Here is an 18,228-nt window from a genome sequence, read left to right as displayed (position 1 = left end):
CATTAATGTATTTTCTAAGACCTCTTTGATAACGCAGACGCCGTGTCATACTATTAGGTGCTTCTTTATTCTTGCGCTTGACCGAACGGAGCCAAACCCAATTTTTGAGCTTTTGATCATGTTGGATGAATATCGACCTCCATAACTGAAGCACAGCAGCAGCAGCCTTCATGCAAGCAGGAAGACGTTGACGACCCAGTGTTTAGCCGAGACTTATATAATGTAATGGGGAAGGGGAGTGATCTGAAGAGTAACCGAGAAAAGAAACTTCGCGCATGCGCACTGACAGCGCGCACGTGACGCGGCGGTTTGATACCGCATTTTACAACAATAACTTATGCAGAGAAGTGAACAGCTATTCTACGTTTCCCATTTTCTTTTTCATCAAGCCATAAAGAAAGCAACAAAATCCCAATAAAGAAAGGCGTCAGGCAGGGAGATACGATCTCTCCAATGCTATTGACAGCGTGTTTACAGGAGGTATTCAGAGACCTGGATTGGGAAGAAATGGGGATAAAAGTTAATGGAGAATACCTTAGTAACTTGCGATTCGCTGATAATAATGCCTTGCTTTGTAACTCAGGGGACCAGCTGCAATGCATGCTCACTGACCTGGAGAGGCAAAGCAGAAGAGTGGGTCTAAAAATTAATCTGCAGAAAACTAAAGTAATGTTTAACAGTCTCGGAAGAGAACAGCAGTTTACAATAGGCAGCGAGGCACTGGAAGTCGTAAGGGAATGCATCTACTTTGGGCAGGTAGTGACTGCGGATCCGGATCATGAGACAGAAATAATCAGAAGAATAAGAATGGGCTGGGGTGCGTTTGGCAGGCATTCTCAGAACATGAACAGCAGGTTGCCATTATCCCTCAAGAGAAAAGTGTATAATAGCTGTGTCTTACCAGTACTCACCTACGGGGCAGAAACCTGGAGGTTTACGAAAAGGGTTCTACTCAAATTGAGGACGACGCAACGAGCTATGGAAAGAAGAATGATAGGTGTAACGTTAAGGGATAAGAAAAGAGCAGATTGGGTTAGGGAACAAACACGAGTTAATGACATCTTAGTTGAAATCAAGAAAAAGAAATGGGCATGGGCAGGACATGTAATGAGGAGGGAAGATAAGCGATGGTCATTAAGGGTTACGGACTGGATTCCAAGAGAAGGGAAGCGCAGCAGGGGACGGCAGAAAGTTAGGTGGGCGGATGAGATTAAGAAATTTGCAGGGACGGCATGGCCACAATTAGTACATGACCGGGGTTGTTGGAGAAATATGGGAGAGGTCTTTGCCCTGCAGTGGGTGTAACCAGGCTGATGATGATGATGATGATAAAATTGAGCTGGTTAGTAAAGGCCCACCATATTGACCTGTCGTGTAAAAAAGACAGCACAAGCAGAGATAGCTGTCTGCGTCTCCGTTCTATTACTTGTATTGCGTCTTTATGCGCTGCATTTATGATATCAGGTAATGTTCAATTGGAAGCAAAACATGACGGTCTCTTCAAGCTGCCGGAGAGTGCTCTGCTGTAGAATACTCTTTCCAGCTCTCTCATTAATCATGATCACGTAATCAATACTGTGTAGCCTTTTCGAATGCGGCAACTTCATTTATTTCATCGCGTTTGAAAAAGGCCCACTTTACACGTTTATACCAGCAATGGATAGAGTGTTCTGATTCAGGTAAGTCAAGGAATACTCGAGGTATAGGGATAAGAATGTCTAGGAGTAGGATCGAAGATGAGGCACCTTATATATGGGGGCAAGTAGTGAGCTTCTCACTGAGAGCTCTCTCAGACATCACTCGATAGGTATTAGTAAACAGTCATTTTGCCAAGGTCCCTAAACTAGAGATTTAGATGAACACGTTCCAGATAAACACAGAGGTTGAACTGTTCAGAGAATTCCGCCCATGGCCACACCACCTTGCGGTACTCCGCCTCAGATGGTGCACCTTCGCTTCCGCATACGACGCAACCGTGAGGCAATCGGGAAGCACGGGTCCACAGCGTTCCCATTGAAGTCATTAGATTTCGGTCGCTTCCATCAATTGGAAGACCCTGGTCTTGTAAGTTGCTACTGCTTCCACCAGATGCCGCCGTTGCTGTCATCTGAACGGGAGCTAATTTTCCTGAGGCGCCAGGACACATGTAGGCCCGGCCGTCACTTCGGCGGCCGCAAGTGAAGCGCTCTCTTCGCGAAATGCACGCAGTGAATGTCTTTGCCGTTTTGTGAAGGTACAGAGTGTGAATAAGTGGTCACTTCATGAGAGGTCAGCGAACAATGGGGGTGCAATTTTGTCACGCAGCAGCTTCATCCACCGATGGGAGACCTGCCTAATGATGACCAGCTGACCAGTTTGCTCGATCACGACCTTAGGGCTGGCGTGGCAGATGATGGCTGACGACAGTGCTGCTTGGGGCCTTCTCCCTGGAGACACGCAATCACACACGCAATCAAAACGTACACGAATTAGGGCGCTGCGCTCGCACCGAGACCCATCGCGCCTTCCCAAGAGAGCTGCGACAATCTACCTGAAACCATATATAAAGCAGGGAAGTAATCATTAAAACTCTTTTCGTAATATTCAGGGAAGCTCAAAATTTAGAGATATTAAAAGGACTTTACAGTCTTCGCGGCTTCGAGAGACGAGTTCCCTAGCGTTTCAGTATTCCGACGCTCTACTTAAGCCATCGGCGCTGCCGGTACATGCCCTCTCGGTGTTCAACATGATATGTGTACTGCTCAAGCGCAAGACTTTAATGGAGTAGTCGGCCGTCTTTAGTTGAAGTGTTCTGCGGCAACTTGAGTGATAGTGGCCCGTCTTAAACGTCAACATGGACTCAGAGAGGTAGCAGCATGACCACTTTTGTGATGTTGAAACTGGGCAATTTCTCTCCTTCGTGGGAGCACCATACGCCTCCTCTAGAATGCTTAGCTTGCGGCTAATGTATATTTGTGGTCTTCAAACCTGGTGTCATCACGTCAGAAAAGTACTTCTCTCAAGCGACGGTCACTTGCATCGCCTTGCTCCATGAATGTCCTTTCAGCTGCCTGTGAAATGGATCCGCTAGCGAGCGCAGACTCCAAATTTTGGAACGATGTCTGCTTCCTCCCATCTGAAACCAGCGGGATGGACTCATTGTTTAGAAGTGCATCGGTGAGTGAGCTCAATAAATTTGAGCAGCTTGTAATATAGTAATGGAAGTAGTTAATAAGGAGAAGGCAACACAACCCAGATGCATTAAAGACGCAGTCAAATGTACGAGCGCTAATTTAGAACCGAATTTTTTCAGTTAGCTACTGTTTTAATGTGTGTGCAGAGCCATACCACACTTCCACATGCAGTCTGTCACCCCATATAAAGAGAACGTCATATCTACCTCAAGACGCAATCATTAAGCGTAGTCTTTAAGATCAATTGTACGCGCTGTCGTACTCTTAGGGTTAGAACTAAACTTCAACAGAAGGCGAAGAAAACTGTCCATCAAATCTACTATAAAAAGGGTTCCAAATTGAAAACGACACCTCCCGCTACTGTAGGTAAAGAAATTAAACTATTATATTACCAATAAAATACGGAAAAAGCAATAAGGTAACTAATCCAATCCAATAAGGTAGATATCCCATTCCAGCGTCACTGAGTAAAATAGATGGCTTGCTAATCTCGCTATGTCTTGCTTCGTTGATAAAAAAAGGCTTCAATTATTGTGCACTCAGTTCACTACATTGCCTTCTTTAAAAATTGAGTGTTCTGCAGGCCAGCCCCTCAGCATTTGTGGCACACACTGGAATTGTCTTCCTTTGCGTTTTTATAAAAGCATACCCCAGCCTGTCCTTTATACCTGCGACCGCAACTCACACGAATATTGTAGACAACATTGTATGCAAATTTTATGCACCGAGTGCTGTGATCGGTCATGCAGAGTGAACGTGGTTCTTTATCCATCTTTCTTGCTATGTATCCCGTCGCATTGATTATCAGTACAAAGTCGGCATTTTGTCATGCAACACTAAAGGTTTCTCACAATCATTCCTGCCGCGAACCTCAAGCAACTGGAGCGATCTTCCCGCTGAAGTTGTAGACCTTACTAATTATCAACAGTTCCATGAAGCCTTTGCTAATATTTTATATACAGGTGCCATTTAAACACTCATGTAACCAACTGTATTTGTCATCTTCATTCTTTTATATTTACAACTCCCCTTCCGTAATGCCTTTTGCCCTGAGCGGTATAATAAATAAAATGAAATATGTGCACTTCTGAGCCTCGGTGAAAGGAAACTTGCGTTTAGGATACTGAACTCTTTGGTACTGTGAGCGAATATGATCAAAAAGCCCTTCAAAGAAATGACAGTTCAACAAGTTAGTAACAGATTTAGGCACAGCAGAAAAAGATGAATTCAGTGCACACTTCATTCGCTCTGCAAACTGTTGTATGTTCCATCTTAGTATAGCCTTAACTTCTTGGAACAAAGCTTTGCAGGTCGAATTGGGCACCTTTCGTGCTTCAGCAACACGGAATAACAGGTTTGCAAGTGATTTTTGCAATCCTATTGCATAGTGTTCTAGTGTTGGGCGCTCCGGCATTTCCTGGAACCTTGTACTAGGTTCATGCTGAATATGATGAGCGGCGAGCTGGCCAGTAACACCCGTAGCGCCAGAGTCATCTGCTGCGTCTGCGTTGAGATGTTCTAGTGATGGAGGCTCTGGCGCTTCTTGGAACCTTGTACCACGCGACGATGTTGGTTCATGGTGCAAATGATGAGTGGCGAGCTGGCCACTAACACCTGTACCAGGATCTTCTGTTGCGTATCAGTCATAAGCATAGGGGGTTTTGTTCGACTCACTCCGCGTTTCTCTGTCAACGCGCGAAATCTACTGCTGGTGCTTGCGATAGAGATGGCTTCGGAGGCTTCACGCAATTATGTATCGCTTCTCACAATTTTCAACGCCACACGTAATTTCGAAATGTGACTCCATGGAATGGACATCTTCAAGATGCCAAATCACGCGCATAAGCTTAGTCGCAAAGAAACGGCATGGCGGACACCGGAAGCCACGAACGGAACTCATCGCTATACACCAAAATCGCAGGTTTTTTGAGTATCTCGTCAGTCAGCGCGCAACATACACAAACTTACCTCCAAGGTGGAGCTAGCGGATGACACGAATAGCGCAGCAGCCCGACCGACGAAGCCTGCACAAACCAGACAAGTTTATTGATGAGCCTGTAACAAGACGCCTCCAACAGCGTCGACTGTAGCAGCGCTGGGGAACGCTAGCAGAAAAGTAAAGTAACAGCAGCGATCAACAACACCGCGCCGCAAGTGATCGTGTGCAAGATACCGCGGATACAGCTCGCTTGCGTTGCGATTACCAATGGAATCTCACGTATGCCTCACGCGTCTCATGCCCATCCGCTTGTTTTCTTCGAATAAATAACGGGCTAATCTCAAGACCGTAGCATCCGTTGCGCCAGCTAAACCGTAACTAACAACCAATGTCAAAGTGAGCATGCCGATAAAGAAGATTGACGGCAACTTAAACTGGAAGAAAAGAAGACACCCACAGAGATTGAAATAAACAATTGCGCGCTCCAGAGGGGTTCTAATCGAGCAGCCTACGCCCAGCAACGGCTCCGGTAAAAATATACTGATCTCGAAGGCTATGCTTTTGGAAGCTGGTAGAGCAAAAACTTATTCAGAAGTAAGATATATGTCGAAAACGGCATTATAATTTAAAGCATAGCGTTTATGACGAGCTTTAGTTCCTGCAGTTGCTTTTCATAAAATAAAAAAAAACGTAGACTTCGAGATCAGCTTTGTTTACACGGAGCAAGCCGTGGTCATCGTCGTCGTCGTCGTCGTCATCATCATCATCATCATCATCATTATCATCATCATCAATAACATAACCACCATCAGCACCACCCTACGCCTCAACAATACCTCCGGTAAGAAAATATACCGATCTCGAAGGCTATGGTTTTCGACGCCGGAAGAGCGAAAACTTGTTCACAAATAAAATATATGTCGAAGGCGGCATTATAATTTAAAGCAGAGCCTTTATGACGAGCTTTATTTCCTGCGATTGCTCTTCATAAAGTTAAAGAAGAAACCTTGACTTCGAGATCAGCTTTGTTTACATGGAGTGAGCCGTACATGTTAGATTTGATAGCTTTGACGGCTTTGACTTATCGCTATGGATTTACCTTTTGGATAGCGTGAAAAGGGTAAAGACCCGCTTCACGTACGGCCGGGGCCAGACGATGGCGACGAATTCACACGATCTTTGGGAAAAAGTAGCGAACAGCAGCGCGCTTGAAACCACCGCGCAAGCTGTTTCCTCAGTGTCGTAGTGTCTGTTTGCTTAGAGTCACTACATCATAAAATAATAAATCACTCCACAGTCAAAAGATGTTTCATATGTATGTATATATATGTATATATATATATATATATATATATATATATATACATATATATATATATATATATATATGTGTGTGTGTCTGTGTGTGTGTGTGTGTGTGTGTGTGTGTGTCCCACCAAAGATTCGCTGCTCATCTTTTTATCTTTCGCTACTATGGGTGTTCTTATTTTTCGCTTTTGTGTTTGCTTGCCGCATCGGGACTGTGCTTTTTAAGAGAGAGGTATTGACACGTGTACTTGTTTATCTTTCTCCGGTGGCCGCTATTCGCTGGATGACAATTTATAAACCTTATAGCTCGGCGCAAGACACACGCCCATTCTTCGGAAATTTCTCAAATCGATTATTCTGCTTTTGTCTGTTACCACCTCGTCTGACCACATGCGCGACGCAAATTCTGCAATAGTTTCTGGAAGGCACGCGGACACTAGTGGTTACGCTGGGAGCTTCGTTGAGTCATATATAAAAGCCGTGTCACTTTGATTTTAGGGGCACAAGTTCGCCCTATAAAGACTTACCCCCGTATGCAGAAATGCAACTTAAGTCGAAGCACATGCTTGACTTCATTTAGATGACGCCTGGCGTTAACGTGCCCCAAAGACGCTCACTGCGTTTACTTCGGCGCGTTCCCGATAGGCGTTACTCGGATCAAGTCAAGCATGGGCTTCAACTTAAGTTGCATTTCTGCATACAGGGGTTAGTTTTTTCATTCAATGTGTTGCTACTTTGTTGTTGAGCGTCAATACAACGCGATACTAATTTTTCTGTCCAGTGTAATCTTTACAGCCAAGGTCTATATGGCTAGGCGGAATGAAAATGCGTTTAACGCACCTGTGTACAACACACTGTCATCATCCGCAATAACTCGAGCGTCGTCATCTTCTTCCACAGCTGGCTAGTTGGCGCCCCTCGGCGCTACCGCGCCAACGCGCTCGTGCCACTGCTCCAGCATTCGTTGTTGCCGTATTATTCCATAAGTGGCTCCGTTGCTACTGATCATTCAATTCCTTCAAATGAAAAACCCGAGTGCGGAGCAGGGGAGAGGGTGCTCTCCAGTAGCGACCCGAAAGTCCAGCATGGACTAGTAAGGCACGCTCACCGAGTAGCCACCCTCAGTGGTGCCATGGAATGGGGGCGTCGACCCTGCGCAGATTGGGAAGAAGACCGTGATGACGGCCAACCATATTTGACACCGCTAATTTCTAAGCAATTAGAGCAAATAAAGTTTTTCCTCCTCCTCCTCCTCTAGGGTAGAATTTCATTTCTGTCGTCGTAATGGGGAGGCCATGTTTACGTGTTGGATGGATGGATGCAAAACTTTAATTAAGGTCCTGAGGTACCCGACTCAGTGCGCTGCGGGCCGCTCCCACGTTGGGACAGTCAGGCCATGCCCGACCGCCGCATCGTGGGCCCTCTGGACAGCCCATAGCTGCGGCCCGGCATCGGGGCTCTTGATAGCGGAGAGCCACTTGTCTTCATTGATTTGTTCTGTGCCTCGTAACGAGGGGCAACGTCAGAACATGTGGTCTAGGCTAGCGATGTCATTGCAGTGCCTGCAAGAACTAGTGGCATAGGTGTCGGGATAAATCTTGTGGAATAAAGCCGGGCTGGGATACGAGCCTGTTTGCAATAATCTGAGGGTCAATGCCTGTGCTCTATTTAACTTCTTGTGTGGAAGGGGAAAGTCTCTCCTGCCGAGATAGAAGTGCTGCGCAATTTCATTGTATGTGGTCGGTTGATCGCTGTTCTCCACCACTGCGGGCCGGCGTTGGAGTTCTCCATGGTCGCGGAAAGCGAGATCTCGCGCCTTGGAGTGGGCCAGCTCGTTGAGGTTTGTGGGGCCTCCCATGATGGATCCCATGTGAGCGGGGAACCACGTGAGAGTGTGGGTGGCGATGCTTTTGCCGTCGAGGATGCGACAGGCTTCCTTACACACAACGCCAACGCTGAAGGAGCGGATGGCTGCCCTGGAGTCGCTGAAGATATTGGCATGTTTGTCGTCCAGGAGGGCCAAGGCAATGGCCACTTGCTCGGCCGCACGCGAGGACATGCTTCGTACCGAAGCGGCGTTAACGGTCGAACGCCTGTGGTTGATCGACACTACCGTGAAATTGTTGTTGTTGCTATACTGGGCCGCGTCAACGAAGCAGCTGCCACCAGGGAGTTCTGTCGCGCGGCGTAGGAGCGCCACCGCCCTGGCCTTCCTTCTTTCTACGTTGCGTTGGGGATGCATATTGCGTGGGGCGGGCGATATGATGATTCTAGCTTTATGCTTTTTCGGAAGGCCCTGATAGGCGTCTTCGACTGTGGCCGGGGGGACGCCCATCTCGGTTAGGAGTCATCTGCCTGCCCTGATGCCGGAGAGCCTGAGAATCTATGCCCTTTCTTCTGCTTCTGCAATTTCTTCCAGGGTATTATGAATACCCAAATGCAGGAGGCGGTTGGTGCGTGTGTAGTTTGGCAGTCCGAGCGCGCTCTTGATCCCCCTCCTTATCACGGCATTTAGCTTGTCTCGCTCGGCCCTCTTCCAGACGTGCATGGCCGCTACGTACGTGAAATGGCATAACAAGAAAGCGTGGACTAGCCTTATCAGATTCTCTTCGCTCAGGCCTCTCCTTCTGTTAGCTACCCGCCTGATTAGACCGATGACGCTATCTGTCTTTTTTTGCCAGTTTGTGAATGGTGATGCTATTCGTGCCCGCCCCTTCGAGTGTCATTCCCGAGATTCGAATGGACGCGACTTTGGGAAAGGGATCTCCGCACTTGGTGTAGAGATTAATGTCAATTTCAGTGGGGGGTTTCCAGTTGTTTGGCTTGCGGCCCTTTCTTGTTGGGCTGTAGAGAAGGAGCTCTGATTTCGCGGGGGAGCACCGGAGTCCCGTGTCGGTTAGAAAGCGCTCTGTAGTGTCGACAGCTTCCTGGAGAGTGGCTTCGACTTGTCCGTCACTGCCACCCGCACACCAGACAGTGATGTCGTCTGCGTAGATCGTGCGGCCAATGCCCTCGACCTTGCCTAGGTACCTTGAGAGGTCGACCATTGCGATGTTAAACAGGATCGGTGAGATGACTGACCCCTGAGGGGTGCCTCTTCTGCTCAGCTCCGTTTTCTCCGATTCCAAATCTCCAGCCTGGAGGATGGCGCATCGTTTGCTCAAGAAAGATCTGATGAAGGCATGGAAGGACGAGCCTAGGTCGAGTTTGGAGATGGCGTCGAGAACGAACTCGCGACGGATGCTATCAAAGGCCTTCTCCAGGTCCAAACCAAGGATGGCTCTCGTGTCCTAAGTGCAGCGTTCCAGAATTTGTATCTTGATAAGCTTCATGACGTCCTGGGTGGAGAGGCCTGGCCTGAAGCCTATCATGTTGTGAGGGAAAAGGTCGTTGGTCTCGATATACTCGGCAATTCTGTTATGGATGGCGTGCTCGGCCACCTTTCCTACACATGACGTCAGTGAGATGGGGCGGAGGTTGTCCAAGCTCGGCGGTTTACCGCGCTTTGGGATTAGTATGACCTTCGCCAACTTCCGTTCTTCCGGTACAATTCCCTCCTCTCAAATCCGATTTATTTCATCTTTGAGAAACTCGATCGATGCGTCCTCTAGGTTTCTGAGAGCCTTGTTGTTATTGAGATCCGGGCCGGGCACTGACCTACCGTTGAGGTCCTACAGGGCGCGACGGATTTCACTGACTTTGAAAGGCTCGTCCAGCACGGAGTTTGGTTTCCCTTTGTATACTGGGTATGCCGCATCATCTGCCACAGTTTTGAGCGGCAGGTACTTCTTAGCTAGCATCTCCAGCACGTCCTTTTCCGAAGACGACTTCTTGGCTTCGTGGAGCGCTTTAGCGAGGACACTTCTCTGGTTTGACTTGGTGCTGGAGTCGTCGAGCAAGTGTTTGAGAAGATTCCACTTGCCTCCTGTGCGCATCTGCCCATCGATTCAATTGCAAATTTCGTCCCATTGCTGCCTAGACAGGGCTCGGCAGTGCTCGTCGATCTGCTTCTTGATCTCGGCTATCTCTTTTCTGAGCTTGCGATTTAAGCGTTGGCTTTTCCACCTCTCGAGGAGTGATTGCTTGGCCTCGAGACGGTGTGCTAGCCTGCTATCCATTTTGTCTGTCGGTAGATCTGTCTCTATGGTTTTGGTGGTGGAGCAGACATCTTCCAGAATTAATGCGCACCACTGGACGAGACTCTCCGGCTTTTCTCCACGGTCGGCGCGGGCCCTGCGAACCTTACGGATTTTGTCCCAGTCAGGGACCGAGAAGGCCTTCTATCTTTTCTGCTGCACTTGTAAGCTGGTGACCGTGATGTAGTGATCGCTACCGAGGTCTATGAGCAGATTCGACCACATGGCTGAGCCAGCGTTTTTAACAAAGGCGAGATTTGGGACAGAGTCCTTGGTCGAGGAGGTGCCACGTCTGGTGGGAAAGGCTGGGTCCGTCAAAAGAGAGAGTCCCGCATCTCCCGCCTCCTGCCACAGGCTTCTGCCCTTGACCGTGTCGTGCGTGTAGTTCCACGCGTGAAAGGGGGCGTTGAAATCACCGGCCACAACCAGTGGAGAGTTTCCGGCGAGTTTCGTTGCCCTAGTGATGATGGTTTAGAAATGATGTCTGTGATCTCTCGGGCTGGTATATACGTGAAGTATAAAAATGCTGGAGATGTTTGATTGACTTGGGATGACTTCTACTAGGGAGGTCTCCGTCTTGCTATGCCGGACCCCTAGATCGTGTGCGATGAAAGTGAACTTGCTGCAGACTAATGTGCAGATTCGTCTGCCTTCCCCACGGAGAGCAAGAGCTTTGTATCCCTGGAGTGAAACCTGATCAGTCATTGTTTCTTGCAATAATATAACATGTGGCTTTTCATTGTGAGTGCGAACAAACTGCTGCAGGGTACATCTTTTATAGTGGAGTCCCCTGCAGTTCCACTGCCAAATCCTAAATTGAGTGTGTGGCCACATCATTGCTGTATAGAGCACCTTCCGGCGTTGCTACTAGGGTCTCAAGGGAGATGGTTCTATTAATCGGTCCGGGGATGTGCAGTGGTGGGGGCGTAGGTACCGACGCGCCATCCGGGAATTAAACGGGACGTACGTGGGTCTGGGTCGACGTCCTGATGTCCACTTCCTGCACCTTGGACTCTATCTCTGGCATTCTGTTTTCTAAGCATTGAATTTTGATGTTTTCCGCGTCTAACTTCTGATCCACTGCAGATAGTCGTTCATTAATTTTCTTGATCTCGAAACAGATGGAATTCAACATTTCTCTGACTTCGGACTTAGCTTTAGCCTGTACATTATCGGGCATGCTGGGAATGGCCTTTCGTTTCGCTGGGTTGCCCGAGTGGCTTGCATCCCCGACCATGGGAACGTCTGCTGTTTGGGGAGAGGGGGTCCTCGAGGGGGATGAACTAGGGACTGGAACGAGTTGAGGTCCCCGAGGGAGATGGGGCGAGGGGGTCACCGAGGGGGTCCCTGAGGGGGTTCAACTAGGGACTGGAACATGGTGAGGTTGACTAGCCTTTCTGAGCTCTGCTATTTCGGCTCGCATTAACTCGATTATGCTGCGCATCTCGGCATTTTCTTTCCTAATCTGAGCTATTTCAGAGGAACCATGCTCTGGCGCCGCACCCCCCGTTACCTTTTCGGCAGTTCTCGCTCCCCACCACACCCTGTCTGCCCAGGTGGCGCCTTGTTTCCCAGTACCAGCTGGCTCCTCGAACCGGACCCTGTTTTGTGGGCCCCGGGACCTGGACCTAGAACGGCTCCTGGACCTGGACCGGGAACGGCTCCTGCACCTGCACCGGCAACGGCTTCTGGACCTCGAGCGGCTTCTCGAGCGCGAGCGCTGGCTCGAAGATCTAGCCGGTTCGCTTCCGGCGCATGTCTGTGCTGGTGACGGGTCTCGATTCCTGGATTCCGGATTTCTTTCCCTTCTCTTCCGTCGAACGATGTACGGGAGTTGGAATTTTTTCTTGCAAATATAGTCCGCTGTGGCGTGCGGGCCACCGCAGAGGCCGCAAGTAGTCGAGCAGGTGTGGTTGTCGTCGGGGTTGTTGGCCCCACATTTGCTGCATAGTTTCTCCTCCGGCATTGGGCAGACGTCGGCTCTGTGGCCTAGTCTACCGCAGGCATAGCAGCAGTCGTGCTGCCTGAGGTAAAAGGAGCACTTGACTAGCGCCGAGCCGTAGAAAACGTAGTTGGGGACCTTGTAGCCGTCAAAAACGATGACTACCGTTTCACTATTCTTGATTCGCTTGGCTCCCAGGGCTAAGGGATTTCTGTCGTTGAGGATGCTTCTGTCCAGGTCGGCCTGGCTCTCCGACACATCAATTTGTCGAATGACACCCTTGCACGTGGCGTGCGGCGCGGCTTCGTAAGTGCTGAGTTCGTATTGTCTGATTCCCAGAGTGATGCAATTCATTTTTAGATAAGCATCTGCGTTATCGCTAGACGCGGTGCTGAGGACGATAATATTTTGTGTTGCGTTGGGGCAGACGATGTCATGGCTAGCTTGCTCAGACGTGAGTCCTGCCGCGGCAGCGATGGCTCGACCAAGCCATATGGAGCCCGTTTTCTGAACATCCAGACCACCCCTGGGGCGGACGATAATCTTCCAGTGTTCCTTCGGGAGCTGAGGCATTCACGACGATTTGATGATTTTGTGCTTTAGGCTAATGGGCTTCCTGCTGCCATTGAGACGCTCGTGGTGCCCCTCACCGCTTGCCGCTTCACGGGTGCTGTCGCGACGAGAGACACGCAGGGCGTTTTTCTTCACAGCGGCGGAGCGCCAGCCGTGCTCCGCACCCAATTCTTCCGGAGGAAGATCGTCTCCTTGGATTTAAACAACCATTCCCTCTGTCATGACGAGGCGGGATTAACCCTGCCCGGCGAACGCTGGTTAGGCCTTGCCGTCAGACTGAGGGGAGCGCAGCGTCACGGAAGAGAAGCGGCTCGAAAAACCGACGAAAAGGCCACCCACCATTGAAAAGTTGGTATCCGTGGGTTCCTCTTTTCCTTATGCATCCGCTGGTGCGGAAATCATCGAGATTGAGATGAATTGCTCACCGAAAATATCGAAGAAAGCAGGAGCCGATGTGGGGCCCGACGGTACTACTCGGCTTCTGCTTCTTCCTCCACGTTTACGGGGGTATGAACCATTTCTAAAACGGATATGAGTCATTCAACGTCTTAGGTGACGAACAGGTTTAAATTCGAAGGAATTTAATTTTGTAGAATCGGTGGCGGGAATGGCGGGCGGATGCTGCCAACCACGACGCCGAGCAAACTCGACATGTCGAACGCAAGCGACAACGGTGGACTGCACGCCACTGATGCGTCACTGATGTCACTCTTTCCGTCGCAGGCGAACGTGTGTGTAGCCTCATTAAGAAACACAAAGACGTCACCAATAATTGAGGAGACATTAGTGACCCACCGGGATTAATACAGTGATAAACACCAGCGCGGCACGTTTCAGGTTTGCTGCTTAATCATCTGTCCGGAGTACTTGGGCGGCAATTTTTCTTTAACTTAATTTAGATAGACACAATCGAACGTGATTTAACGTATTTTTGAACGTGATTGTGTTTGCCTGCACTTAGAGGGGTTTCAGTTGATTTTGGGTGCTCGCATTACGGGTTTTTGACTTGGAGGTTTTTGTTCACACTTCTTTGGTTGTTTAAACCTCTTTGGTAAGCGGCATGACACTAGTCATGCCGCTTAACTTGGTAACTGCAAGTAACAGGCTCGTTGAGATGATCAGTGACAATGTAACCATATTACTGCGGTCCCTAACGAGTCGATGACTTAAGCTTCTCCCCTGAAACATAGTCGCAATTAAAGAGGCTGGAAGGTTGAGATCACCATTCTAAGGCGAGTGAAAGGCTTGGGTTGGCTTGAATACGACCGCAATTCCTTCATGTGTTGTTTTGTGTGATAGCGAAAAACTCACCTGCTCTATGTTTTTAAGCGCATCTTCTGCCGGATTGCTCGGGTTTACTTAGACTTCACAGGTCCATTTGTACTAGAGTTCCTGTCAACGTGATCTAGCAGAAACAAGTAATCAACTGCATCGCTACGCACTGAGACCTTCATGACAGTGGCATGATGCGCAGCTGGTGGTGGTAGTGTGTGTAGCAGATGGTGGTTATCTAACCCCGCACCTTCTTCGACGCTTGGAGGAGATCGTTTGCTTAGTGTGAATATTTGGCTTCCTAGTTGCCGATGAAAAATGTAAAAGCTAGAAAAGTCTAGAAAATTTATGCAAGCAGAGGCAGCCTTACCGCTTCTGGTCATCTTGGTCCTACATCTGGACTTCACTGGTTATGTGCTCAGCAAAGTTTCTCAGAAATGTGTTGTTTGCTTGGCCTTGCAATCTCACTTCGTAATCATTTATTTTAAGACGCGTAATGTGAAACTGCGGAGATACTTTTTTTCCTGTAAAAAGCGGCGCATTCAGTCAGTGACGCCGAGTAGACAAGCTCAGGAAAGGAAAACTTTTGGAGGAGTTCTTAGATAACGTTTTTTATATGATAGCAAAATACGTCCCACATTTGTTTAGCGCAGCTACATTGTTCGAAGATGTAAATTAATGCTTGATTACCTTCTCTTCTTCATCATCAGCCTATCTCATGTCCACTGTAGGAAAAAGACCTCTTCCTGCGATCTCCAATTGCCCCTGTCCTGCGCCAACCGATTCCACCCTGCACACGCGACTCTCCCAATTTCATCGCTCAGCCCAGTCTTCTGCCATCCACGACTGCGTTTCCCTTCTATTGGCACCCATTCTGCAACCATTAGGTATATTGCCTAACCTGCGCATTGCGTGAGCGGCCCAGCTCGATTTTCTCTTTTAATGTCAGTAAGTATATCGGGTATCTCCGTTTGCTGTCTGATCCAAACCGCTCTCTTCCTGTCTCTTATAGTTATGCCTAGCATTCTTCCTCTCATCCGTCTTTGCGCGGTCCTTGACTTGGTCTCAAGCATCTTTGTCAAACTCCAAATCTCTCCCCCTATGTTAGCCCCAGTAAGATAGACTGACTGTACACCTTCCTTTTCAATGATAATCTTAAGCTTCCAGTCAGGAGCTGACAATCCCTTCCCTAAGCGATATAACCCATTTTTTATTCTATGAATTTCCTTCTCATAATCAGGGTTCCCCGTGTATAGTTTACCTAGGTAAACGTACTCTTTCACAGACTCTGGTGGCTGACTGGCGATTCTGAACTCTTGCTCTCTTGCCAATCTATCCATCAGTTTGTCGTCTGCATAGTATTCTTCAACCCCACACTTACATTCTCTCTGTTAAGGTCCTCAGTCATGTGTTGCAACTCGTCTGCAGTGTTCCTGAATAGAACAATGTCATCGGCAAACCGAAGGTTGCTGTGATATTCGCCGTCGATCCTTACTCTTAAGCCTTCCCAGTTTATTAGCTTGACTACTTCTTCCAAGCACGCAGTGAATAGGATTGGAGAGATTGTGTCTCCTTCTCTGACCCCTTTCTTTATAGGAATCTCCCTACTTTTCTTGTGTAGAATTAAGGTAGCTGTGGAAACTGTAGATATTTTCCAAAGTATTTACGTAAGTGGTCTGTTCTCCTTGATTACATAATGCCTCCGTGACTGCTAGTTCTCTACTGTATCAAATGCCATTTCGCAATCTACGAAAGCCATATAGAGATTTTTATTATACACTGCGGATTTCTCGATTACCTGATTAATGACATAGATGTGATCCATTTTAGGGTATTCCTTCCTAAAGCCAGCCTGTTCCCTTGGTGGATTAAAGTCCAGTCTTGCCCTTACTCTATGCTAGAATTTTGGTGAATACCTAATGTAATACAGGGAGTAAACTAATGCGTCTGTGATTTTTCAATTCTTTAACGTCTCCCTTTTTGTGGATTAGTATATTACTTTCATTCTTCCAGTTTTCTGGGACCCTTGCAGTGGATAGACACTTTGAATAAAGAGCCACCAGTTTTCCAAGCATTAGGTCTCCTCTATCTTTGATTAAATCGACTCTTGTTCCATCTTCTTCTGCCGCTCTTCCTCGTTTCATGTCTTGCAAGGCCATTCTGACCTCATCTCTAGTGATAGGAAGAGTTTCTGAATCCTGTTCGTTATTGTTTCGAATGGAGTACTCCCGTGTCTTCTGGGTACTGTGCAGGTCAGTATAGAATTCTTCCGCTGCTTTTATGATACCTGCGAGATTGCTGATCATATTATCCTACTTTTTCTTTCCGTGCATACATCTTGGTTTGCCCTATGCCAAGTTTCCTTCTCACAGGTTTTCGGCTGCGTCCATATTTTACGGCTTCTTCAGTTTTCCTCACGTTATAATTTCGAATATCTCTTATTTTCGCCTTGCTGATCAGTTTTTATAGCTCCACGAATTCTATCTTATCTCTTGAGTTGGATACTTCCATTAATTGTCGTTTCATTATTAGGTCCTTTGTTACATGGGGAAGCTTGCCTTCTGGTTGGCTTGGTGCCTTGCCTCCCACTTTATAGCTCCCTGTGTAGCCAGCCTAATTACGGTTTCATTCATTAACCTTCTGACCATTGCATCTCTCAGTGCTAAGACTGCATATTTATTTGCATGTACCAGCCTGAATTCGTATGCTTTTACCCTTACAGCCCCTAGGTTGACCTTTTTCTTTTTGACCTGTTTTACTATTTCTCTCTTCAAATTCAGGTGATTCCTAGCCCTCTCTAACCTATGATCACTGCGATTTACCCTTCCTATCACAGCTTCAGCCTCCACTGTGCTGGAATCGGCAGAGAGTACGAAATCAATTTCATTTCTTGTTTTACCATTAGGACTTTTCCAGGTTCACTTTCTGTTGCTACGCTTCCTGAAAAAGTTGTTGAATATTCGAAGCTTGTTCCTTTCTGCGAATTCTAGCAGCATCTCTCCTCTAGCGCTCCTAGAGTCGACGCCGTAGTTGCCAACTGCTTGTTCACCAGCCTGGTTTCTCCCCACTTTTGTATTGAAGTCGCCCATTGCTACAGTATACTGAGTATGCACTTTTCTCATTGCTAATTCAACATCTTCATAAATCTGGTCTACTTCCTCATCATCTTGACTGGATGTTGGAGCGTAGGCTTGTACTACATTTTATCTATACCCGTTATAAAGTTTGATTACGACTACTGCTATCCTCTTATTATTGCTGTAGAATTTGTCAATGTTGCCTGCTATGTCCTTATAGATTAGGAATCCCATTCCGTATTGCTTCTTATCTGGGAGACCTCCATTGCAGGGGACATGGTTGGTATTCAGCAATTTATAAGCCTCATCAGCTCTAATCTCACTAAGGCCGATGATATCCCAAACAATTTCTGATAATTCCTGAAAGAGTCCTGCTAAGTTAGCCTCACACGATTGAGTTCGGCTGTTAAAGGTTGACAGGATCCGTTTCCACTGGCGGCCTGACCGGCCCCCGTGTTTCTTAGCACCCTTTGTTGCGTTACAGGTCTGACTGCCGCCTTGGTGAGGTGATGAGCAGCTGTTGGGGACCGAAGGCCATGGGTTAATTGTACGAATCATCAGCGAGGTAGTGGCCGAATACTCCACCAGGGAGGCCAATTCCTGTTCTGATGCGGGAGTGTCCTTATTCAAGGTTAGTGGACCTACGTAATTTGGTTGTACGTGGATTATTATAGCCCCACTCACTCTCGGCATCTTTTGCCTTTGTCAGGCGTCACTCGAAACCTCCAGATGTGTACTAGAGGAGGTGCACTTGAAGCTCACTGACATCGTCAGATTTAAAAAAAAGAAAGACAATTTACTAGCCGTG

General features: G+C 47.8%; 1 long non-coding RNA gene across 1 annotated transcript; it reads right to left on the bottom strand.

The window, feature by feature from the left end:
* Positions 1-1,638: 1,638 nt before the first annotated feature.
* On the bottom strand, positions 1,639-5,200 carry LOC139055361 (uncharacterized). The gene is made up of 3 exons (XR_011511703.1): positions 5,142-5,200; positions 2,968-3,115; positions 1,639-2,426 (listed from the first exon to the last, which is right to left on the bottom strand). It is a non-coding gene; the product is annotated as an uncharacterized lncRNA (long non-coding RNA).
* Positions 5,201-18,228: the final 13,028 nt, after the last annotated feature.

The sequence above is a fragment of the Dermacentor albipictus genome, chromosome 2, assembly GCF_038994185.2.
Source record: "Dermacentor albipictus isolate Rhodes 1998 colony chromosome 2, USDA_Dalb.pri_finalv2, whole genome shotgun sequence".
NCBI lineage: Eukaryota > Metazoa > Arthropoda > Arachnida > Ixodida > Ixodidae > Dermacentor > Dermacentor albipictus.
This window is presented reverse-complemented; position numbering and strand designations above follow the sequence as displayed.